This window comes from Aotus nancymaae, unplaced genomic scaffold, assembly GCF_030222135.1.
Source record: "Aotus nancymaae isolate 86718 unplaced genomic scaffold, 86718_ANA_hifiasm-v0.15.2.pri h1tg000046l, whole genome shotgun sequence".
Taxonomy (NCBI): domain Eukaryota; kingdom Metazoa; phylum Chordata; class Mammalia; order Primates; family Aotidae; genus Aotus; species Aotus nancymaae.
This window is the reverse complement of record NW_026988460.1, coordinates 21,501,389-21,526,835: the sequence shown is the minus strand read 5'-3', so window position 1 is coordinate 21,526,835 and position 25,447 is coordinate 21,501,389. Positions and strand designations below refer to the sequence as shown.

The following is a 25,447-nucleotide window of genomic DNA, read 5'->3' as shown; positions in this document are numbered from 1 at the left end:
TCGGTTACCTAGGCTGGAGTACAGTGGTGTGAATTTGGCTCACTGCAACCTCTGCCTCCCGGGTTCAAGTGATTCTCCTGCCTCAGCCTTCTGAGTAGCTGGGATTACAGGCATGCGCCACCACGCCCGGCTAATTTTGTATTTTTAGTAGAGACAGGGTTTCTCCATGTTGGCCAGGCTGGTCTCAAACTCCTGACCTCAGGTGATCCACCTGCCTTGGTCTCCCAAAGTGCTGGGATTACTGGCATGAGCCACTGTGCCCAGCCCTCTACATTTTTTTTCTTTAAATTAGCTGGCTGTGGTGGTATAAACCTGTGGTCCCAGCTACTCAGGAGGCTGAGATGGGAGGTTTGCTTGAGTACAGAAGTTCAAGGCTGCAGTGAACTAGGATCGCACCACTGCACTCCAGCCGGGTGCAGAGCAAGACTTTATCTCTAAAAAAACAAAACAAAACAAAACAAAAACCTAAGGACTCAGGCTGCTGTTTCCACTGGAGGAGTTCAGTGTTCAGTCTGGGCTCTGCTGCTTGTGATCTGCATGAGACCCCAGGCGAGACAACCCAGCTCTCTGAGCCTCAGTTTCCTCATCTATAAAATGAAGGTAGTATTGTACCCATACATTCCAGGGCCAGAATGTATGTGAAAGGAGGCAATGCATTTCAAGAGCCTGGCTTGTGTTTAATAGATGGTGGCAGTGACTCTTAGCAGAGTCCCTGGGCAAAGTTGCAGTCTGCACCATCTAACCCTGGGAGCTCAGCCCCTGACCAGTGGGGTGGAGATTAAAGCCAGCATTAAGGTCCTCTGCTGGTCTTTGGTGAAATAGGGAGTGCTGCTGGTCTTTGGTGAAATAGGGAGTGCAAGACTTCAAATCCTCTTGGTTCGTATATTGGGTTGGAAGTCCAGTTCTCTTAGTTAACTCTGGAAGTCAGTCTGAATCCTGTGGGTAGACATGTGTGCAGCAGGGGTAGGCATAGGCATGCAGGGGAGTTTTGGGGATGTGTATCTGTGTGTCTGTGCCAGGTAGTGTCTATTCTTACAATGATTTGGAGCACAAATGTGTGTCTCCATGTGTATATGTGTTTTACACACCTGCTTATGTATAAGACCTTTCCCCAGAGAGAGAGAGAGAGAGAGAGAAAGAAAGACAGACAGAGTGCTACTGTTCCCATTAACCTTTGTCTTAAAAATATTTAATTTGGCAACTCAGGTGTGGATCTCATACTGTTTTTAAAAGTTCTGTCTTTTCCAATGTCACTCAGAGACCAGATGCGGCATTGACTGGGCGGCTGGAGGAGGAAGTGCAAAAGCCCTGCACCCAAGTCTGCCAGGCCTGCGCAGGAACCTGGTTGACCATGTTCTGGCTGGGTGACACTGGCCAGTTGCTTCTCCTCTCTGAGCTCCTTGTGTGAAGGTTAAGTAAGCCTGGGCAGTGGAAAGCCCAGAATAGAGCCTGAAACAGTGGAGGAACCTGCAAAGGGAGTTGTTTAGTTCCAGGGACTTCCAACCAGGAATCCCCCCCAAAGCTGGGCACTCCCAGACCTCCAGCCCTGGATCTTAGAAACCATCGCTCCCTGACGTTTCCATTTCTCCTAAGCCAAGGTCTTTTCCAAAGCCAGGCAGAGTCCCTGTACTCCCTGGAGAGGGGTCAGTGGTGGGCCGAGGCAGTGTCCCCAGGTATCCCTGACCCCTGCACACCTGCCACTATTGCCAGGACACAGAGCCTTTCTAAATGATCCATTTCTATCGTAGGCTCTGCACCAACCTGCCCGGCGATATTCTCATTCAATACCTGGGAAACCTGCCCACACTAGGGACATGGCACCCACTTTCCACACGTGCACTTAGATGGAAAGGGGGTGCCACCCCAAGCAGCGAGGGACAAGCCAAGCCTGCTGTAGGTGCAGGGTAAGACCCTTCTGTTTGAGTGTGGCGGCTTTCATAAGTTCAGTGACCACATGTAGATTTGGAGGGTGTGTGGATGATAAATCTGGCATTGACTCAGCATCGGCAAGGTTTACCATGAAGCTTCCTAGGGCAGGGGCCTGGGGGGTGATACTGTCTCAAAGTCAGGTCCCAGTGTGGCCAGATTTGACCTTGTGACCTTATTCTCTCTCTCTTCCACCTGCTCCTTCTCCCCTTGTCCCCTCTCTCATCAGGAGGCAGCATCACCCACCCAGGCCCCACTGTCCACTTTGAAATCATCCCTGACACTTCTTTTTCCTTCGCAATCGACCCTTGTCACTCAAACTCAGAAAAGAGCAGAGCTGTCCCCTGCTCTCCACCTCCTGACTCCACTGCCTCGGTCTAAGCACTTCTTCTCTGGAAGGTCCCTGGCTCCCTTATCACACCATCCACACCATAATTTTCCAAGATACAAAGCTGACCACATCAAGCCCCCATTTTAAAGTCTGCAGTGTCTCTGGGCATGGTGGCGTGGCCTATAGTCCCAGCTACTGGGGAGGCTGAGGTGGGAGGATCACTTGAGCCCAGGAGTTGGAAGCTGCAGTGAGCTATGACTGTGCCACTGCACTCCAGTCTAGGCCACAGAGTGAGACCACCTCTTAACAAAAAAATTAAAATCTTCAGTGTCTCTCACCTGCCTGCAAGACCAAGTCCCAACCCCATCATCTGGCCTCAGAGGCCTTTGGTGAGGAGGCCCTGTCAGTTTTCTCTGCTGGCATTCTGCAGCCTCTGCTCAGACCTGCCGAGCCTGTCACCACACACGATCACATTTCGTATGTTCAGATCTCTTTGCAGTCACTCATAGCAGTTTGGCTGCCCTTTGTCCCCTGAAGAACTCTTAATTATCTGCCAAGACCTGGTTAAAATGTCCCCTCCTCTATAAAATCTTCTCCAGCACGCTGAGGCCTCCCTGGCCTCTACCTTCCCTGGCCAGACCCTCTCTTGTCACACATCACATGGCACTATAGTTATTTAAGCAACCATCCTCCTGGCAAGACTAGGGGTGCTGCTGGGAGAGGCCCTATTTCAGTCCTAGTGAACCCCCTGGTGCCTAGCAGGGAGCTGGCATGCACAAGGCCCTCAATAAACATCTGGCAAAGAATGAGGAAAGGAATTCAGGTCCTTCAGGGAAGCCCTATAACCACCTTGCCTTGGCTGCAAGCCAACAGCAACCTTCCTTCACCAGAATTCCAGGCTGTCTTGAGTTTGGGCAGAGCCAAGTCCCCGCTGCTGCTTCACGGAATCAGCAGGAATGGGCTCTGAGCTGTTTCCTCCTCCAATCCCAACAGCCATAGCCCCGGCGCCAACAGCTCTACCAGCTCTGTCCCAGGGCCCCGTGGCTCCCTCTCAGCCCCTGTGGGTCCACTGTACCAACATCCCTCACTTACCCTCCTGGGGTGTACCAGGCAAGCTGTACCCCAGGAGAAGGCCTCTCCTGTGCCCTGGGCTCTGAGGCTTGGGGCTGAGGGTCCGCAGGGCAAGGAGCTGTCCAGAGCTCTGGCCGCCAGCAGCAGGGCAGAGACACACAGAGCCGCTGCTGCAGAGCCCACAGCCGCCCCCATCCAGGACTGCGGCTCTGGCAGCCAAAAGGAGCCTCCCAGCATCGATCAGCCCTGCTACTCCAAGCCTCCTCGGCGTGCCTGGCTGAAGCCAGGAGCTTTCCAAGTGTGTGTAAAAAGAAAGAAAATGAAAGAAAATCAGCCAACAAAGGCCATCAGTGGGGGTTGGATTGGTAAAGCAGTTGCCAGTACAGAACTGTCACTGGATGGGACGTGAGAGGTCCTCTGACAGGTGTGTGCAAGGGGAGGGCTACCTGGGGGTCCAGGTAACTAAGGGCCAACTCTTCTGCCAACCAGGTCTTGGGTCTTGTTTTGCTTTAATGGAAACATACAAAACTCACAAGGTGCAGCAGCCCTCACTGGCACGCTGAGCATCTTTAGATGACTCAGGGCTGATGAGGGGAACATCACTGTGGTCCTAAGGGGCTAGAGCACTGCAGTGTCTCCGATCTCTTCATGGGGGTAGGGTGCCTGGCCTGGCACTGAATGACCTCATACGGCTGATGACCCTTCAAGGACTCATCCTCAGCCACACTGAGGTTTTTGATGCCACTTCACCGTCAATGGGCTCATTGCAGCCCTGGAAATATCCTGATTCAGTCTGACCATTCCTGGTTCCTTTGCTCCTTCCTGCTTCTCTTTTTGTCTTCCTGTGTTACACACACACACACACACACACACACACACGCATGCATGACAGGAAAAACATATATATATATTGTGTGTGTGTATATATATATATATTTTTTTGTCTGGCCCACTATTCCAAGCTCTGGCATTGGAGGTCTGATGATCACATTTCTTGAAGTTGAAGGGCATGAGCTTTACTTCCAACCCTAATTCATCCGGACTCCTGAAGCCTTCATTCCCTTTGGCTATTTGGGGGGTGGCCTAATTTGGGGGCATGTCTAGGATCTTTGGGGCTCTTTAGGGTTTGAGGCCAAGGAGTTCCTAGAGTGGGGACCAGCGTGAACTGCATTTGAGGAGAGTGGGCCGTCTGGCTTGCAAAGACAATGGAGGGAAAGGGGAAGGGAACGGCCAAGGCAACCAAGGAACTGTGTTCGGATCCACATCAGCATCAGCCTTGGGTCCCAGTGCGAGGGGGCATGCACACCGGGCAGCAGCAGCAGACTCCAGCCCCAGGCATGTGGTCCTGTGGACTTGACTTCTCATCCCACTTTCCCTGCTTGTCAGCTAAGACATCCAGGACAATCTACTTAGCCTCTTTGAGCCTCAGTTTGTCCGTGGTGAAATGGAGAGAGTGGCACCCACCCTTTCTGATCATGATCGTCTTCAGTAAGCGTGTGCACAAAACTCCCAGCTGACGCTCTGCACCAAGAAGCTGCTCCAGAGACCTGATTCCTCTCTCCCAAATGCTCCCACCCTCAAATCTTCCAACGGGCTCATGGAAGACACCAAGAGGTGTCTAGTAAAGAGGTTCCAGAAACCTGTGAAATCTGACCCACAGCAGGAACCTGCCCGGGAGGTGCACAAGTCAGGGTTTCTGGAAGGCAGGCAGCACGGAGCCCCCGGGAGAGCCAAGCAGGCTCTGGCTTTTCAAGAACTGGCCCTGGTGCCACCAGGTGAGGGCAGCAAAGGCAGGAGGGGGCAGGCATCCCCAACTCATTCATGGCCCACCTCTAGATCACAGACACTATCCATCCCAGGTCCCTACCCTCAATTTTTGAGCCTCTTTCAAAAACACGTGCGCCAGGGCCCAGCAGGATGTCACACCTTCAAGCCGGCATCACTAAGCATTTTTCTCCTTCTAGCTGCTTCTCCTGCCCAGCCTACTCACGCCCAGAATCTGCAACTAAACCCCTAATATTCACTGCGTGAGGTGAATAGAGTAGTGGGGTCATGGACTTCCAGGTAAAGTGATGAAATAATAGGTTCCAAATTAAGAATGTTCTTGGCCTTGCTCACTCAAGTTTCCTTCTTGCAAACAAAGGTGAGCCTCCATCCTTCCAAATCCATTTATATTCCTGGGTCTCATCCTGCTCCCCACCTCTTCTTCATTCCCTCCCTTCCTGTCTCCCTCCTCTGCTTTCATGGTATAAAGATTTTGGGAAGGAAATATCAACACGTGCTGGAGGGAAGTTTAGGCTGGTCTCTCTGGGCCTCAGTCCACCCCTCTGCAAACCGGGAGGCATGGAAGAACCCTGCGGCCCTGGCATGCCATGCGTCTGTGCCAAGCCCAGCAGGGGCTGGAGAGCTTTACTTGGTGACCACACAAGGTTATAAAAGTGCATCCTGCCCAGCTGGGCTCACTGGCGTTCCCTCTTAGCAGGCAGCCTGCAGCCTCACTCAGCCAGGATGCACCCATTTCACAGGTGAGAAACCAGAACCCGAGGGATCTCAGGGATGCCTCCATAGATCAGAGATGTTTCCAAAACAGCTCCAAATCTGTCCTCAGGCACTGTCCACCTTCACCCCTCTGCCTGTTAGAATGGTGGTCCCACCACTCCTGAATGATGACGTGACTCCTGGCTTTGGCTGGACATTATTTCATACTACTTTCTCCCAAAATGTTATTTTGTTGTTAGGGCATAACAAACAGAGGTGGGTAGGGCCCTTTGACCCTGTTTAAAGACAAGAAACTGTGAGGGCTGTGAGCAGGGGCACCTCCCTGGCCCGGGCACCTCCCTGGCCCGGGCATGTTTGGCATTGCAGTGTGGCTGCAGAGAGCGCGGGCAGAAGGGTGTGGGAAAGTATTGGCAAAGGTCAGGGATATGCCAGTATCGTTCAGCCTCCACTCCTCTCCCCTTGAGTCCCCCCTTGCTTCAGTCCTGTCCACTGACATCTGCACTCTCCTCTGGCCAGAGGAAGGCAGCCCAAGGGGTCAAGGAGCTGCCTGAGCCCACACCACCAGTGACATGTGCATGGGGGGCACTGGGTCCCTCTTTTGAGTGACTCACACGGGACTCACCTGTTCCACTTCTGCCCTGAGTGGTGGGTCCTTGCCCAGGGATCCTCCAAACTCACATAGGCTTTTCTTGTGTTTGAGTCCTTATTTCTGCCTGGCCCCTCTCGCTACTGAACTTTGCCTGTAAACATGCTTTCCAGTCGGCATTCACTTCCAACTCTGGCAATTTCTAAGAGTGTGACCTTGGACCTCTCTAAGCCTTAATTTTCTCACCTGTGAAATGGAGAGAACACTAGTGTCATGAATGTTAGATAAGAGAGTGCATTTCAGGGGCCCATCGTGTTCCCAGGCACACAGAAGATGCTCAACAGAAATAGCTGTGGTTATGTCTATCCTGACTATCCCCAGTTAGAAATATTTCCCCTTCTCTCTATATTTCTGCTGGCCAGCGTCACATGTTCCACACTCTGTCCTAGAGTATGGATGGCAACTCCCATCTCTCCTCCCCATTCCCATTCTGAGCTCCCAGAAGACACCTACAACTCCTGGCTCAGAACTGGGCACAGAACAAGTGTTGCACATACTCTCTGGCCACCAGGTGTGCTACGACAGCTCACACTTTAACCCTTCCCCAGGCCCCCAGCTCCTCCGGGCTCTTCGCTCCCTGTCTCTGCTTCCTCACCAACCATTCCTACCTTGGTGTTCTTCAATTGGCTTTTGTCACCTCCCCTTTCCAGAAACCACTCAGCTCGAGATTACTGTGCCCTCATCTTGCCAAGTCCAGAGACCATTTCTTGGTCCTCCCCTTCCTTGGCCTGTAGCAGCATTTGACACTGCTGCTCACTCTTCCTTGCGAAGCACTTGCCTGGGGACCCCGCACTCCCTTGCTTCTCCTCCTACTTCTCTGGCACCTCCTCTTCTATTTCCTTTGCTGGCCTTTCCTCTCCCCACCACTAAGTGTGGGATGCTTAAGGCATAGCTGTGGGCTCTTTTTTTCTCCCTAAAGACATTGGTTTCCTCAGTTATCCAGCCCCATAGCTTTAAATATGATCTATATACTGATGTCTCTCTGAGCTGCAGATTCATAGCTCCAACTGCCCACACCACATTTCCACTTTGATATCTAATGAGCACTGTAAAGTTAACACGTCCACACCATTACCCTCTGTTTTCCCGTACCAAACCTTCTGCCCCCTCTCTGGTCTTCTGCTAGTCTTGATAAATGGCACCAGCCTCTACTTGTGTATGGTTGTATAATAAAGAATTTGACTGGCTTTCATCCCTGGTTCCTGGAAAGAAAACTCTAACTCCTTGGAAATTCCTAAGTGGTAGCAGTATCTTTGTTATTCATGAGCCCCTTAGAGCACACCTGAGTTTATGTTGAGATGAGATGAGTCGGATGGGCTCTGAGCATTAGAAGGAACAATGGTGTCATTACAGGGTTGGGGCTTTGGCCAGCCTGGCCTCCACTGAGGGGAGGGGGCTGGAGACTGAGTTCAGTCTCATGGCTGATGATTCAATCAATCATGCCTATGTGATGAGGCTCTAATAAAAACTCTGGACACCAAAGCTCAGTGGAGTTCCCCGCTGGTGAACACAATGATGTTTCGGGGAGGTGATGTGCCCCGATTCCATGTCCTGAAAAATGTGTGGGAGCTCTATCCCACACATTTTGGTAGTTGGCATCTAAGTGGCGGCTCTTCAGCCTCTGCTGGGCTTGACACAGATGCATGGCATGCCAGGGCTGCAGGGTTCTTCCATGCCTTCCAGTTCACAGAGGGGTAGACTGAGGCCCTTCCAGACCTCACCCTGTATGTGGCTGATCCTGATTTGTATACAAAACTGTTATCGTAAGATCGGCACTTCTCTCAGTTTGGTGAGTCATTCTAGTGAATTATCAAACCAGAGGGGGTTGTGGGAACCCCTGAATTTGTTGCCAGCTGGTCAGAAGTGCAGGCAGCTTGGGGACCCTCCTGGTAGTTGGCATCTAAGTGGGGGCAGTCTTATTGGGGACTGTGCCCTTTAACTGTGGGGTCTGTACTAGCTCTGAGTGATTAGTGCCCTTGATGACTTGTAAAATACCATTGGTGTCAAAGCACACCTCATCCCTTTGATTCTTCTTCCTTCTGATCTCACCCCAACGTGACGGTGGTCAGGTCAGCTCAACCGTCATATCTGTTTGGAACACAGCCACTTCTCTTCTCCACTACCACTGACCTGGCCCAGCCACTATCATCTCTCACCTGGATAATGGCAACATTCTCCCTGGTCTCCCTGTTTCTGCCCTTGCCCCCTGCAGCAGACTCTCCAAACAGCAGCTGGGGGAGCCTGCATCCCCCTCCCAGTCCACTCAAGACACTTGAGTGCCCCACCTCCCCCGGAATTAAGGCATAGCTCATCACCTACCTCTCTGACCTCACCTCTCACTTCTCCCTCCCCTGCACTGTCCTGTGGCTTCCTGGCTTCCTTGATGTTCCCCAAACATCCCACAGCTTCAGCCTGCCTAGGCTTTTGCTTGTCCCTTTGCCTAGAACATTGTTCTTAGTTTTCATCCTCTCATTCCAGTTTGAATGGTCACCTCCTTTAAGAAGCCTTCCCTGAACACCCTATATAAAGTAGCCCCTCCCCATCTCTCCTCTCACCCAGCTGTATTCTCCTTGATAGCCCTTACAGCATATTGCACATACATTTGTTTGTTTGCTTATTGTCCATCTCCCTTAAGAGAATGTCAGCTTCCTGAAGGCAGGAACCATGTCTACTTTGTTCACTGTTGTATTCCCAGTGTTTGGCTCCATATCTATTTGTTGAATGAATGAATAAATGATGGGCCACCAAGAAAACTGGCCAGCTGGAAGAGGTATCGTAGATAATCTGGTACCTCATGGAATGTTTTGCTTTCCAGCTGGTTGTTATAACGATGTATTTACACAGATGTGGCAGGAATCGCAGTAGGGCTGTACAGTTTCAACAGCTTGAGCTCAAGAGAAAAAGTGCTTTGTTAGTAGGTAACAAACAGATGCTCTGAAAGCACAGTGTGCCAGGTCATTTCCTTCAAAAGTCACCATGAGATTAAACACAGAACTACAAAGGAGAAAAATACATTGAATGTACAGTCTCGTGGCTTGAGTTTTAATCTTTTCTCCCGTTTCGTAGTTGGGTAAGCTTTGGCAAGTGGCCTCCCCTCCCTGTGCCTCAGTTTTGTTGTCTATGGAATGGGGAGAATGGTGATACCACCCAGTCTATGTCCCAGAGTGGCTGTGAGGGTCCTATGAGAGGCAGGATGGGAGCAGGCTCACAGGATTTTAAATTTGGTTGATTTCCTTGCTAACATCTACCAGGGTAGGGAGTCCCAGGATATTTGGGAAAGAAATAAAGAGTCAGTACCAAATGAACCTCTAGGAATAGTGACCAATTTTCAGCCTCCCAGGAAAGCTGGCTAGAGAAGAGATTTTGCTGTAAGAGAATAAGAGAAAAATGCTGAAACCAAGTTGTACATTGTGGGGCTGTTTTCTCAATCAACCATCCCTTCAACTCCGGGATCTCAGGCACAGTCCTGGATTCTACTCTGTGGTGAGTGAGAAGCATTGGAGACATGGAAGTGGAGTGTCACCTGGACAGAGAGAGTGCAGGGAGCTGGTGGGATCAGAGGCCAGAGGTGAAGGCAGGAAGCACTCTAAGCCACTATTGTCAGGAGAGCTTGGATTTTAGCCTGAGGACATCAGGAAGCTACTGGAGGGTTATAGTCAGGGAGTGCTGCGAGCAGATCTGTGTTTTTAAAGGAGCCCTCTGGCTGCTGCCCTGGGGTGGGTGGTCAGGGGCAGGTGTAGGAGCGGGATCAGCCAGGAGGCTGATGCAGTGGTGCAGGCAAGACATGGCGGTGACCTGGACTTGGTGATCCTCACAGGAAGTAGATAGAAGACAGTGACAGTCAAGACACGAGCAGAAAAAAAGGGAAAGTCAAGGATGACTTCAAGTTTTGGATTTAGGCAAGGACAGAAAGTAGGACATTTGCAGAGATATTTGAGGGTATCTTTGCCACACTCTTACCCCACACTGAGCTCCAACAGTCCAACTGCCAGCCCCTCAGAGTGGTTTTGACACACACTGATCTCAGAAGGTCATCTGACAAGGACAGGAGAACCTTTAAGCCAGTGTCAAGGTTCACAGAGGCGAAGCTTTCCTTCTGCTAAACTCAACAACCATCGCTATCCAGATCCAACTTGCTCATCCTAGTCCTTCTCTCCACCACTGATTTTATAAATCAAAATCACGTTGCAGTTGATGCTATGAAAAATTATTTTTTATATTCAGCTTTTAATGTCCAGAAGCCCATTTCAACTATCAAATTGTTTATCTCTAATTCACTCCTTCTCACCTCATGAGAGTTTCATAGTCAAATTAATATTTGCAGGCTGAACTATTTTGCTATGGCCTTGAGCAGCCAGTCTGTGGTGGATGAGCTCAGCTGGGATGGTTGTACTGTTGCTTCTGGGTCTTGCTGGGAAGGTAAGGTGGTAACCAAGGGCACTGCCTACTTAGTTGTCTGCATCACACCTCTCCAGAGATTTCTTAAAGACAGAGACATGACTTTTCCTTCCACACTTAACTCCCTCCCCTGATCCCACTACAGTTCCAAGCTTGATGCTCTGCAAAATAAATAGTCACAGTTGCCAGGAATAAGCTGTCCCTGTTATAGCCTGAATTGTGTTCCCCAAATTCATATGGTGAAATCCTAACCTCCACCACTTAAGAATGGAACTATATTTGGATATAGGGTTTTAAAAGATGTGATTAAACTAAATTGAGGTTGTTAGGGTGGGCCCTTATCCAACCTAACTGGTGTCTTTATAAGAAAAAATTTGAACAGAGACATATTTGGGAGGCAAGGACACAGGGAGAAGTCAGCTGTCTAGGAGCCAAAGAGAGAGGACTTAGAGGAAACCAGCCCTTCCAACACCTTGGTCTTGAACTTCCATCCTCTAGAACTGTGAGAAATGAATCTCTGTGGTTCAAGCCACAACTAGGGGGTCTGTGGTACTTTGATATGGCAGCTCTAGCACATGAATACAACACCAAAGCTAGCTCTCTCAGAACGGCAGCTCCAGGACAGAAAGAAGACTATGTGACATTGACATTGGCTTTGAATAAAAAAAAATTTTTTGAGAAAAAAGAACACTTTAGAATGAAAAGTACCAACATAACTTTTTTTTTTTTTTTTTTTTTTTGAGACAGTTTCCCTCTTGTTGCCCAGACTGGAGTGCAGTGGTGTGATCTCAGCTCACCGCAACCTCCGCCTCCGGGGATCAAGCGATTCTCCTGCCTCCGCCTCCCAGGTAGCTGGGATTACAGGCATGCACCACCATGCCTGGCTAATTTTGTATTTTTAGTACAGACGGGGTTTCTCCATGTTGGTCAGACTGGTCTTGAACTCCCAACCTCAGGTGATCCACCTGCCTTGGCCTCCCAAAGTGCTTGGATTACAAGTGTGAGCCACCACGCCTGGCCTAACCATTTTTCTTATACAGCTGACTAGCAAAAGCACAAACATACACGCATTGGTGGGGGCAGAGAATTTTTTTCTTAACTCTAACTCCTCTTTGTGATTATATAAACAGTGAACATTCCACTGGGGGAAATTTAGAAGTACAGAAAAGCACAAAGAAAAAAAACAAGTCACCTGTCATCCTCCCACACTTCTGTATCTGTTTCTTCCATCTCCTCTTTCTCTCTCCCCCCACTCCTTTCTCTCTTGCTTACTTCTGTTTTTGTCTACCTATTCAAAAAAGTACAGTTTGGATTAATTTTGACAAATCGCCTTTTCACTTAATACTGAAATATGAGCATTTTATCCTCCATGATTAAAGATTCATCTCAAACAGTTTCAGCGGCCTCCCAGAATCTTCCTTCTGTGGTCTGTATCGTCACAACTGACTCCCAGCCCCCTGCTGCCCGGCATCCGCGTTGTTTCGTACTGTTAACTGATATAAACACTGCTGTGACACACATCCTTGTAGATCAATCTTTGTATACATTTTGGGTTATTCCTCAGTGCAAATGTCCTAGAAGTGAAATTACCAGTTCCTTATATTTTGAAAGAGGAAACTTTTAAAAAGCCTTTATAACTTTCTAGTAGGTTATGCTGCTTTCAGGGATATAACATTTCTCATCGTACATATTAAAAGATTCCCAGGGTTTCTGTTATAATTTTAGACATCTTCCAAAAATAAAAAGAAACAAACAAAATAAAACCTAAGTTATCTGCCTATAGTCAATGCAAGAAGCGACAGGCATCCCTGGCTAACATGAAGCTACCCTTCAGGTGAGAGCCTGTTACTTAGGAAGGGAAGGAAAGGAGGTGGCCTGGCTGTTTTCTCAGCATTCTGTGGAATGGATACCCATTTTACAGATGAAGAAACAGAGGCACAAAAAGGTAGAGTCACCCACGTGCCCAAGGCCACACATAGCTTGAGAAGGAAGCAGTCAGGATTGAAATTCAATTTTTCCTGGCTCCAAAGACCAAGGCCTTAGCTGTTATTCCTGAGGGTTTCTGGGTGCTGGTCTTTACAAAGGGACAAGCTGCTGAGCAGGGCAGCTGCAGGACGGCTCCCGGATCCAGCCCTGGTGTCCTGTTCTGCTTTCCCATCTTGCCAGCAAAATGAGGTACTGGGTGTGCAGGACCAGGAATATGCAAGGCTGGTGTGTGCCCCAAGGGAGCACAAGCTGGTTCTGCCCACCTGGCCCTCACCAGGTGATGGCCAATATGCCCACCTGGCCGTTTGCTCATCTGGGTCACAAACCCTTATCACTGTGTTGACCTCACTAGAACAGCCACAGCTGTGTGACAGGCCAGACAAGGATGCACTAGTGAGCTTGTGTCAAAGAAAACATGTATACAGATAAAAACAGGAAGGAGAGCAAAAATACTCCACACATGCAGTGGCAAGGAATGAAATTATGAATACGCTGTTTTATCCATTGTCCAGTCTTCTACAAATGTAATGTTGTTTCTGCAGGGATATGGTGGGAAAATAAGGTATTTGAAGGCAGGTGGACCGGGTTCCAGTCCTGCCTCTTTATGGTCAAGTGACTTTGGGCAAGTCACTTCACTTCTCTGAGCCTTAGTCTCCTCACCTGCAGAATGGGGATAATCACTGCATCTTGTTTTCAGGATGAAGCAATGTAAGAGATGATCCTTAGCATTGCACCTGGCACACTGTAAGGCATGGCAAATCCAGTTCCCATGCAAATTAGCACTTCTCTGAGCCCCAGGCATGAACAAAGAGACAAGACCCTGCCTTGGGAGGAGCTGAGTGTGGAGAGGAAGCAACAAGCCTACCGAGGTGATGAGAAGTAGAATAAAGTGACAGATCAAGTCCACATTATTTTCAGAAAATGATCATGCTTTGGGTCTTTAGCTCATGACGGCAGCAAAATTGGAGGAGGAGGCATGCCTCGCCTCTGCCAGCTCTTTACTCTCTCCCCAGCATCACCTTTTGCTTTTCTATCAAAATGTACCCACACCCCAGTTCCCAGAGCCCTGCTCTCTTCTGGGGCCAATCTGATCAGATCACGTCTACACATGTATGCCCATGGGTTCCTAGATCACCCCAGAGAGCACTTGGGAAAAAACCATGAAAGAAACATGTGCTTGTTACATAAAACTTAGAAAACACAGGAAACCCAAATCGCTCATAATCTCTAAACTTAGAAGCAACCACAGCTAACCTATAGATGATATTTTGATGGAAGCTTTCAAGGTTCTTTTCCCATCTTCTTTCAAGGAGTGACAGGCACGGTGGTGATTTGGGCACTGTGACAGGTCCGAGGGGAGGGGTTGGGTGGGGCAGCCTCTCTTTTGTCAGACCTTGTGAGCAGTGGCTACTCCAGCCTAGGAAGGAAGCCAGTTCCACACACACCCACCCCAAAGGCTGTCAGGGAAGTGGCACCCCGGAGCCACTGGCAGGGAATCTGCTGGCCCATTCCAGAGAACTCTCAGGCAGTCTCCCAGGTAAAGGGGCTGTGTCTCCTAACACTTGTTTGTAAACAGATGGTTCAGAGCCTCAAGCTCGTTTTCCCAGGGACACCATGGTGGCAAGCGTTTCAGGCTAGCCCACAGTGGCCCCATCAACCCAAGACAGGGGCCAAAGGTGGTGCTCCATGCAAATGGCTACTGAACTCCAAGGCCCTCTGCAGGCTCCCAGGCCCCACCCAGGCTCTCCCTTCTCAAGGCTTCAAGTCCGAAACACCCCTCAGTGGGCTGACCTCAGGGAGATAATAACTGAAAAACCATCTGATGGTGTTAAAACATACTGACGTGTGAGTGACTGACATGACAGCCACAGAGCCCACACAGGAATATTGCTCTTTATCTCAAAAGGACATTTAGTAAGCCAAGCGCACTTCTCTTTTGGTGGAATATCACATCAAGGTAAAGTGGCAATGCGTAGGCTCTGTGAGGACTGGGGAGGCGGTCACCCGCTGGAAACAAGCCCGAACTGCAGCTTTCAGACCTGCTTCTGCCTTTATTCTTCTACTAATAGAAGGAGTTTTTGAAAGCCACTGCCGAGAGCTTCAGTGTTGGGAAGTGGGCTAGGGAGGCTGGGCATTGGGTGATGGGGGTGGATGATTGCGCAGAGAGGTAGTTTGCAAACTGGGCGTTTCTAAATCAAGGCTGCCAGAAGCTCTGGCTGCACACAGATGCGAGTGGGCTTCTATGGGTGCCCCCAGGTGAACCAGGGCTCATGGCTCTCACACTCACCGTCTCCTTGGGGCTCACAGTCCACGCTCTAAGTGCAGGGAACCCTAAGAGAAAACGAGATCAGAAAAGCACGTCAAGGGGGCTTGCATTTTCCAGGTCACAAACTGGGGGCCAGGGATTCAGATCTGGCTGAAACAGTTTAAAATGTACTGTTTGAGCCAATCCCAGTATAGAAACTGAAGGATTTCATGCAAAAGTCGGGCTTGCTGGCCCCACTGGGGAGGGCCACGTCTCCAGGCCAGGTGCCAACAGGATGGGCTCCCCTCTGCTCTGGTGTCTGATGCTGTGACCTGCAAAGCTCAGTTTTGCCTCCTTCCTGGAGACAAATCTCCCAGGTTTGGCTGGGCATCCTCCCCTCTCCCCTCCCTTTGCTGGAACCAGACATATAAACTGGGAACCCTGGAGGAAGACAGCCGGGCTTATTCCTTAGAGAAATCAAGGGAGAGAAGGTAACGTCAGGCTCTGGACAAAGTTTGGGGTTGTGGCCCTTTCCAATATCCCCGGCCTGTAGCTCTGGGGACTCAATCAGTCAGGGTCCTGGGGCATTCTTGTCATTTAAGGAGAGCTTAAGGAAGGAACTCTACAAAAGTGTGGCAGGAATAGGGAAACCTGGAAGGACGGTGCAGCTCCAGAGACAAGCAGAAGCAGGGGGGATTCCTTTCCTGAACTCCTAGTCCTGAAGGAGATGGGAGGAGGGGTGGCTTTCAGAGGGCTGTGTGGAGCAGACGCTTGATGGGAGCTGTCACCCGTGATTAAAGCATGCAGCCAGCCCAAGGGACCCTGACCCTGGGGGAGGGAGCTGGGAGGCTACATACTCTAACCTCTCTCCCCATCACTCTGTACCTACCAGAGCTCCTCATTGGCCAAACCTAACAGGAAGCCAGAAGGAGAGGAAGCCCAGTGGTGCAGCCTGTACCAGCCACCTCTTGGGACACACAGCAAGCAGGAGACCAGTGCTGAGCAGATACTGAGGGCCAATGGCAGGCATCCAGCACAGCAGCCCTGCCTCCCTGAGTCCTACTCACTCACAGGGGCTATGCTCTCAAGCCCCAAGCCAGGGCTAACCAGGTCCTACAAAGTGTCTGAAGGCTCCATTCTACCTCACTGACTATGAGTTGGCACCAGGCACTTGGTGCCAAGCCTGCCGGAGTCCCGCTGTGCTGCTCAGCTGGTCTGAGCCTGAGCTTTTGCTCTGTCCTCCAGCGCCCCACCCCTGCTAACCCTCACCTTAGCACCTGGAGCTCACTGGGCCCCGACCCTCGCTCCCGCTCCCTTCCCCTTCCTCTCCCTCTCTCCAGCCTGTTTTCTTCTACTGCACACCCTTCAAATCCCTCCCACTGTTGAGCCAGCCTGTCCCTTCCCAGAAAAGCAGCCCAGCCCAGAGTTCACAGAGATCCAGGAGCAGAACTGCAGGGAACCCAGAGCCACGAGGCCAACACAGAACAGTCATGGGGCCAGCTCGGGAGCCCCAGAGCTCCCTGACTCAAATCTCTTCTGGGAAAAACACGAGCCCGACAAGAGGCAGCCAAATTCAGGGCTTCTTGGTACCTGGAGCTGGAAGTGATTGTCAGCTTCAGCACCTGCTTTGTACAGATGGGGAAACTGAGGTCAGGAGAAGGGTGGAGGTTGCGGCGGCCACACAGCCAGAGAGCGGCAGTGCCAGTATTTTGTTTGCTTCCAAGCTGTCTCTTCCTTCTGGCCCGGGACCCACAAGGCCGTGACCACGTCAGGAGACTGGAGTTAGCCTCCCTTCAACAATAGCAATCTTACTAATAAGGCCAAGCTGGAGGAGTTCCTTCGAGCAGGCCAGAAGCTAACATCTAAAACCACAGAGCATTTTCTCCTCACCTCAACTCCATGAGGTAGACACTGTTATTACTCCCATATTACAGATGAGGAAGTTGAGTCCCAGAGAAGGTACATGGCATGCACAGCACAGAAGCAACCACGGCAACTCAACGATAAGAACAATCAGCATCGCTGAGCAGGCTGCGCTCCCGGCTTGCCCTATGCAGAGGCCTCACACGCAGCGCCTCATTAAGCTTTATCTGGAGCAGCACTAGCTGCGTGGACATTGAGACGCCCCTGACTGTTTCGCTCTGTGCATTTGTCTCCTGACCCTCTCTGGGCCTCTCCCTGATGTCTCAGTCCATATGAGGCAGAAAGCTAAGAACCGGCCACCTGTCACACCCAGCACCTTCCAGCCATGCTCAAGGGGCCTCCCCAGGCTTCCCTGGGCCCACCTGCTCCCCACCCAAGGCCCTGAACTCCTTTAGACTGTAGTACCATCCCCGGGCCGTGGGCAGCCAGGCCTGTCTTTATCAGTGGTGCCCCCGTCTTCTTCAACGGGGACTGTTGGGATGAAAGATTGATGAGCGATCTTTCCTCACTAGTGAATTTTTAATTACGGAAGAAAGGAGACCCCAGCCCCTGGCCCAAACCAGGACTGTGGGGAGGATGGTTCTTGGATGTCACCACTGTTAAAATTTCATCTGCATTGACAGCAGCTGTGAACCCTGCATCCAGGTTTTTCTGTCCACAAATAAAGGTGAAGGCCTGTGATAGGGAGTAATTGGTGAAATTGGAAAACTCCCCTGACTTTTAACATAGATGGCTCTGGAATGATATGAGAGTAACTGAGCTTAGGACCCCAGAAAGCCAGGGACAAGTCCGAGCATAGCAGGCAGTGGGTGCGGGAGGCTGAAGCCATCCCAGCTGTCAGAATCTATGATTCTTGCCCTTCTAAATTGCAGGTGACCGCACTTCTCACCCTGGATCCTATTACAGTCAACCAGCTGAGATGGGGCTGAGCTCAGAGCATGGTTCCAGGCCTGCGGGCCTTGCAGAGATGAGGCTTTAATCAGGATCAGGGCCCACGTAAGCCACTGCCCCAGAAGAGCAGGGTGCCCGTGGGATTATCCATGACTCAGGTGGGCCTAATTTCACAAGCCAGCCAGCAAAGGGAAGCCATCACCTGGGCTTGAATCCCAGCTCCACCATTTCCTGGCCCACGTTCTTAAGCAAGTCACTTCAGCCTCCTGAGCCTGTTTTCTCCTCCATAAAATGAGGGTAGAAACAACTCCTGCAGAGGGCTGTGGTGAAGGTAAGAGGAGAGGATGTGTGGAAAACACTGAGCACTCTGCCTGGCTTTAGTTCTTTTTTCAGGAAGTTCTTTCTTTTTTGATCATAGCTCACCGTAACCTCAAATTCCTGGCCTCAAGCGATCCTCCTGCCTCAGCTTCCTTAGCAGCTGGGACTACAGGCACGTGCCACCACACCTGGCTGATTTTTTAAAAATGCTTTTTCGTGCAAATAAGATCTTGCTATGTTGGTCTCGAACCCCTGACTCAAGCAATCCTCCTGCCTTGGCCTCCTGAAATGCTAGAATTACAGGCCTGAGCCACCGTGCCTGCCTGGTGAGTTCTGGATAAACAACCAAACAAGGAAGAATAAACCACTGATTCTACTTTCAAATGGTTTATAAACTAGTGGGGATCTCAAACAGCCCAAAAACAAAACTCAAAATGGAAGGAGAGAAATCGGGGGTGGAGGCGAGGGATGATTTTAACCTGGGGGTGGCAATTGGGGACGGTTCACTGAAGATGAAAATACACCTCCAAGAATCCTTTGAAAGTTCAGGAACTAATCTTCTTGGGTGGAAGGCCTGCCTGCATCCTGAAGTTCTCTCTGGGACATTGGGTGGGAATGACGTTCTGGTGTGTACCTGGTTTTCTGTTATACCATTGTTCAGTCAATAAAGTCATAAGTCATTGGCTCCAGGAGCCCCAGGAGTTCCACAAATTCTGCCTCCTCCAGGAAGCCTCTCAGGATTGCTTCAGCCCACAGGAACCTTATTCTTCTCATGTGCCAGTAGCACCCAAAGCCCAAACAACATGCCCTAACCAGCCTGCTTCCAAGGGAGAAGCCCTGGGTTCTAATTCCAACTCCACCCTCTCCTCCCTGTGAGATGTTGGGCAAATGCCAGCCCCTCTTGGGGCCTGAGTTTCCTTGTCTGTGGAAAAGGGGTTGGACTAGCTTAGAGTCCCTCAGAGTGAGCTCTGGGGAGCACTAGTCTTTCAAGAAGCCCCTTAAACCAGGCACCATGTTAGAAAATGTTTGGGAACTGTTGTATACTGTAGCTCCCATCCGCCTTGTAGCTTTCACAAGGCAATGACTAAGGCTCTGATAAGTCCTGCAACATAGAAACCAGCTTAGTTTGGTTTGACCCAGAATTTCCCATATTAACTTGACCTTGAAACCTTTTTTGGCATAAACTACCATTCCTTAGAATGTACTTTGGGGAATGGTGGCCTCTGGGTCTCCATCACAACAATCCCTGTATTGCATTCGTGGGTGTGTCCCTGCCTGCAGTGGCCATACACACTTAAAGGAGGGACTGTGTCTGAATGCTGGTGTGTCCCAGGGGTTGACAGCCTCAGTGCCTGAAACGTCAGTGTGTGCTCAATCAATATTTTTGAATACAGGGGTGAGGTTTTAAGTATTTAACAAGTAGCATGACCTTGTTGTGTGCCAAGGGGGTCACTAGCTATAAATAATGAACAGGGCTTTCCTGACCGTGCTTGTCAGTTAAACCTCAACCCTGGTGGAATGAATGAATGCAAGAATGAATGACTTGCAAGACCTGCGTAAGAAATCATAACTATTAACTAAAGAGGAAAAGCGCTTTCTAAGTCAAAGCCCGATGCTGTGTTTTTAAAATATTTTCCCTTTTCTGGACTTTTCTGGCCTGACTGTTCATATGTGGGGGTGGGGGCTTGGTGGTGCAAAGATCACCCGACCCCCACCATGGCACCAGGCTGGAGCCAAGGCCAGATGAGAAAGTGGGCTTTTCTGTGTCCTTAACAGCTGGCAGCAGCTTTGGTATTTCAAATGCCCTTCTGAAATCTGAATCCAAAATGAAATCGTTTTTCAAGTAAATAATACCATTGATGTCAGGGTTGCTGCAGGAGGCTTAGCAGGCCCCAGAAACTCAGAGTGGGGGATGTGCAGGTCACCCTCGTCGGGGGACAACCCAACTCAAACATGGGTATTCTGGCTCCACAAGCTCTCCGGCTCCACAAGGCCACCTGCCTTGCAGGGGAATGAAGAGTCTGTAGGTACTTAAGTCATTGGCCTAGCTAAGAGACATTTCTTTTTCCTGATTATACTTGATAGCACCCCAGGGACGTTCAAAAATGTCACACCTTAGGATCCTATGCAGTCATGGGCTTCGGGGCCTGGGTCAAGGGTGAGAGGGTGAGGGGTGGTGGAGCCAGGGGGAGGAGTCTTGCAGCTGCAGGGGAGATGAGAAAGGGTCAGGGCCTTCTCTGAGCTCCTGGACGGAATGGCTTCAGATTCCCATATTGGTTTCCTCCTCTGCCAGGATTTGACGCAGATACTCCCCGGTTTGAGTTACAGAATCTGGATCACGGATTCCTGACCCTTGGCTTCTTGGGAGGTTTGTGGAGGAGGGGTGGGGTTTGAGTTTTCAGGGGGGGCCAGGCCCAGGGTGTATTCAGAAGGCTTGGAGGAGAGTGGCCAGGACAGAGCCAGGGTTACCCCTCTGTGGTGGGAGTGGTGCCCCCACACTCAGGGACCCTTCTGCGGGGACCCCCTTCCATCGCCACCTAGGGATGTGAGGCACACTCCAGGAAACCTCTCCAAGGAGGAAGTCTGAGTTTAGTGCTCATATCGTATGTTTAACACCTCCCTGACTCTTGCTAAATTCTCTCTTAAACAAGGAGAGCAGAACTCCACTGGTAGGACGCAGCATCCACCCAGGATTTAATAGCATCAGTAGTCTGCCTTTTTCTAAAGATTTTTTTAATTGTTACTTGCTATTTATGACAGCTGTTACCATTTTTTCCCATTTATGGCAGCACTAAAGTTTCACTCTAAGTTTATTTTGGTTAAAAAAAGTGAGCTCATTTGAATAGAGATATTCAGTTCTTTTTAGTACAGGTGTTCTGATCTCCAGGTGTGGAGGGAGGGAAAGAAACAACTAGAGTTTGTGAAACTCTCATCTAGTCCAAACTACCCACAGCAGAGATGGGTACACTGAGTCCCAGAGGAGACAGGCATTGCCCAAGCACACACATCTCATTACAAAGGACTAAGCCAGGATAAAGGACTCAGGGTTGGGGACTCCAGCCTTTTTCTACTTTGTCATCTCTTCTTTGTGAAGCCTGGATGTGAATGTCTCTCTTGGTGTGATCCTCACAAGGGAGGAGAAATGTGGGCTCATAGATCTGCTGTTGCTAGGGTCCTGGGGGCTCTGCAGGGGCTGGAACTGAACCCTTTCGTCTCTTTGCCTCACAGAGTTGCTTGCAGAATGGGTGCTTAGTGAGACCCTGGTGAAAGGATGAATGGATGAATGGATGGCTAGAAAGAAAAGTGGATATATGGAGATACAGATGGGGAGAGAAGGGGATGGATGGACAGATGGATGGATGGATGGACAGATGGATGGATAGATTGGTGGATGAATTGTGGTTGGAGGGGCTGATAAATGAATAGATGGAGAAGCAGATGGGGAGAGAAAAGGATGAGTGAATGAATGGATGGATGGAGGCATCAACGAATAATTTGGCTGATGACTTAGGGTCCTCCCTGCCCCATTACCTACCCAAGGTTATTTTCATTCCTTTAGAGAACTAGCAGAAAGTTCTCTATGAGGAAAAGAATTAATGGTGATATTTTAGTTACCTTGATAGACTGGTAGAAAAAAAAAAACCCAAAAACAAACGAAAACCACAAAAAAACCCTTCTCATTTGCCAGTGAGACACTGAGGCAAACGTAAATGACACTGCCCAGGAGTCCAGGGCCCAGGCTTTTGATTTTGCTTTTGAAACTCACTCCTCAGTGAGTTTCCTAAGTTGCCTCTCTTCTCTGGGCCTCCGTTTCCCCATGTGTAAAACAAGAGTGGGTGAGTCAACTAAGTCCCACCCTCCCAGCATCCTGTGGCTCCTCTAAGGCCTGCCAGACGCCAAAGCCTCCCCATGCCCCACAGTGTGACACCAGGTTCTGAATCTTCAGGCTGGCTGGGTTTTTCTAAGAGGCAGGTGCTTCCCTGCAAGGGGATGTGCTGGAGCCAGCCAGACAAGCAGGTGGTCCCTGAGGGCAGCATCAGCATGGGCTCCGTCTCCCTCTGCCTTTGAGACCAGCTTATGTTGAGATAATATTGGAAAGGCTGGTGATATGATGTCAAGTCCTTAGTACCCTAAAGGATGCCACCTTTCATATATAAAACTGTAATATGGAGGCCTGGACAAACAAAGGTGGGAGGGCAGCGCAGGGGCAGGAGGGAGAGGCTCCTGGGTTAGCCAGTCCTGGGTTCAGATCCTGCTCCTGCTCTTCTTAGCTGTGTGACCCTGGGCAGTTCTCCCAACCACTCTGAGCCTCATCATCTGCCAAAATGTGAGTAAAATGACCTCTCCCCCTCACTGGATCCTTGTGCAAGGTTGGGTTTAATAGATGCTAACTTTCTTAGTTCCCACTGTCTGATGGCCGTTTACCAAATGGTCACTCAAATAAGTGTAAAATGTCACCCGAGATGGGTTCTGTAAAGAAGGTGGGATGGAGGAGGGGCTACATCATGGGGCCCACTTTGTGTGATGATCCTGGGGCAGGGTCATCAGGGAGGTGACTCAAGCTGAGACCTGAAGCTATGCAGGTGGGGAGCAGGCACAGGTGTTGGGGGCAGGGGAGAGGCTTGGCAATGCAAAGGCCCTGTGCGGGAGGGGTGTGGCATGTACCAGGACCTGCGGGGAAGCCAGTGTAGCTGGAGCAGGGGGCAAAGGCCAGTGTGGCCTCAGATGAAGCAGGAGACATGGCAGAGACCTGACCACCCGGGGTCTCAGGAGCCATGGGCAGGGCTTTGGGCTTTCTCCTGAGAAAAAGGGGAGCTACGAACAGATGCAAAGTGGAAGGGTGAGAAGTCTGGCCACTGCGGATAGAGGGTGGATGCAGGACTCTCAGAGGGAGGCTGAGAGCAGTGAGGTGGCCATGCCACTATCCAGGCAAGAGACAATGGTGGCCAGACTAGGTGGTAGCCACAGTGAACAGCAGCCAGGAGCAGCCCTCCTCCAAGCTCTGGCCAGTGACTAACGTGCAGGAAGAGGTGCCTGTGGAGTCCTCGAGGACTTCCTCTCCTCCTTTCAGGGCGCTTTCCTAAGGCCCTAAAGCTCAACCGCAGCCCTAAAGCCTGAGACAGGCCTCAGCACAGGACAGCTTCCTGTAGGGTGTCCCTGCAATAGTGAAAGTGATGGCATTCACAATTCCGACCCACGGACTTCACTGTTTACAATCTCCTTGCACAGGCTTTATCATAGTCGCTCTTCACAACAACTGCCACGGTGGGAGATCCCAAAACCAACCTCTTTCCTGTGTCCCTTTGGAAGTAAAAAGGCAGTCGCCATTGTGGGGACTGTGGTTATACAGCTGATGCTCGTTATTTGTGGTAGTTCTGCTCTATAAAATCACCATGGACTCTGAATTGGTGAATACCAAACCTTTGCTCCTAAGAAATACAGGGTCAGATTCCTGGGAACCTCTGGTCACAACATTTTCACCAACTGATCAATATATAACCTTATTTTAAGTATTTTTCTTTTTTGCTTAAAGACACCTTATTTAATACCTATCATTGGCTTATTAACTTGGGCTCCCGGCCAACAGCACCGTAACTCACACCTGGATGAAGCTGCCTAACACACACGTTTTCTCCATAGGGCACAGCCTGGCCTTCTTGGCTAAGGAGTACCAAACAGCATGGCAGCACCATGCTTTGGGGCCATTTTAAATAGCAAAACCACCGACAGGAATCACACAGAGGGGGAAATACGCAGTACCACACAGACTGCAGACGGTGCCCCTGCTCGTGGGATGAGCTCAAAGCAGGAAGGCAGAGCGTCCGTCACCTGGCTCAACCTCTGCTGGGAACATGTGGCGGGCAACTCCCATTTTCCACCGCTCTGCACACGCCTACAAATCACCGCAAAAGCACTGCGAGTATTGATCTGGGTATATACATTATCTGGGCATATATGTTTTCAGGAGGAGGCAAACTCGCAGATATGGACTCCACAAAGAAGGAGGATGGGTTGATCATTCATTTGTTGATGTAGCACACCTCCCCCCCGCCAGGGCCTTCCATGTGCCATGTGCCTCTCGGGTGCTTGGGAGACACACAGGCATCATCTCAGCTGATCCTCACCCGCCCTGTGAGTAGGGGCTGTTGTTTTTCAGAGGTGGAGGCATAGAGGTTTGGTTGCAGGTGGAGGGTCCCAGAGCTGGGAAGTGCCCCAGCAGGGATGAAACCCAGGGACGCTTCCTCCAGAGTCCAGCTCCACCTCCCAAGCTTCACCTGCACGCTCTCATTCTAAAAGCTGTTTTCACACCAAATCTCTTCAAACCCTCTTTATTTCCCACTTCCTGCCAACTAAGCAGTTCAGCTCACAAACTATATTAATCCCTGGCATAAATTCATTTAAACAAAATATTGCCAAGCAACGCAAAAGCAGAAATCCTCTTACAACCCACATGGGTATCGATGCTGTGCGTGCGGAAGGCCTGAGCCTCTTAGTGTCTGATTGTAAACACACCCAAATCTGCAACAGAGACCGGGCAGGGCCGGTGGAGAAGCCACTAGGACAAACCCCTCATCCTTGGGGACAGACTGACCTCTCACTGCCCGCCCATGGCTGGGAGTGTGGGGCGTTGCTCTTCGCCTGCTGGTTTGGCTGAGTCTCCCCCATCCTCACAGACAGCAGCAGGCAACGCTTAAACGCTGGGCACCTTTGAGTGGTAATACAGCCTTATTTTTAAATTTTTTATTTTTAACTTTTAAGCTTAGGGGTATGTGTGCAGGTTTGTTACATAGGTAGACTTGTGTCATGGGAGTTTGTTGTACAGATTATTTCATCACTTAAGTATTAAGCCTAGTACCCATTAGTTATTTTTCCTGATCCTCTCCCTCTTCCCACCCTCCACCCTCCGAGAGGTCCCAGCGTCTGTCTGTCTGTTCCCCTCTATGGGTCCATGTGTTCTCATGTTTTAGCTCCCATTTAGGAGTGAGAACATGCACACACAGTATTTGGTTTTCTGTTCCTGCATTTATTTGCTGAAGATAACGGCCTCCAGCTCCATCCATGTCCCTGCAAAGGACATGATCTTGTTCTTTTTTATGGCTGCATAGTATTCCATGGTGTGTATGTACCACATTTTGTTTATCCAGTCTACCACTGATAGGCATGTAGGCTGATTTCATGTCTTTGCTATTGGGTAACACAGCTTTATGATCCT

The 25,447-nt window shown here is 50.2% G+C and overlaps 1 protein-coding gene across 8 annotated transcripts in view; it reads right to left on the bottom strand.

Annotated features, from left to right (window-relative positions):
• ATP2B2 (ATPase plasma membrane Ca2+ transporting 2) overlaps positions 1-25,447 on the bottom strand; it is a 392,052-nt gene that overhangs the window by 291,238 nt on the left and 75,367 nt on the right. For all 8 annotated transcript variants that reach the window (XM_012471790.3, XM_012471770.3, XM_012471772.3 and 5 more), the window contains exon 2: positions 15,145-15,188. The gene's annotated coding sequence lies outside the window, so the exon portion shown is untranslated. The remainder of the gene's footprint in view (positions 1-15,144; positions 15,189-25,447) is intronic.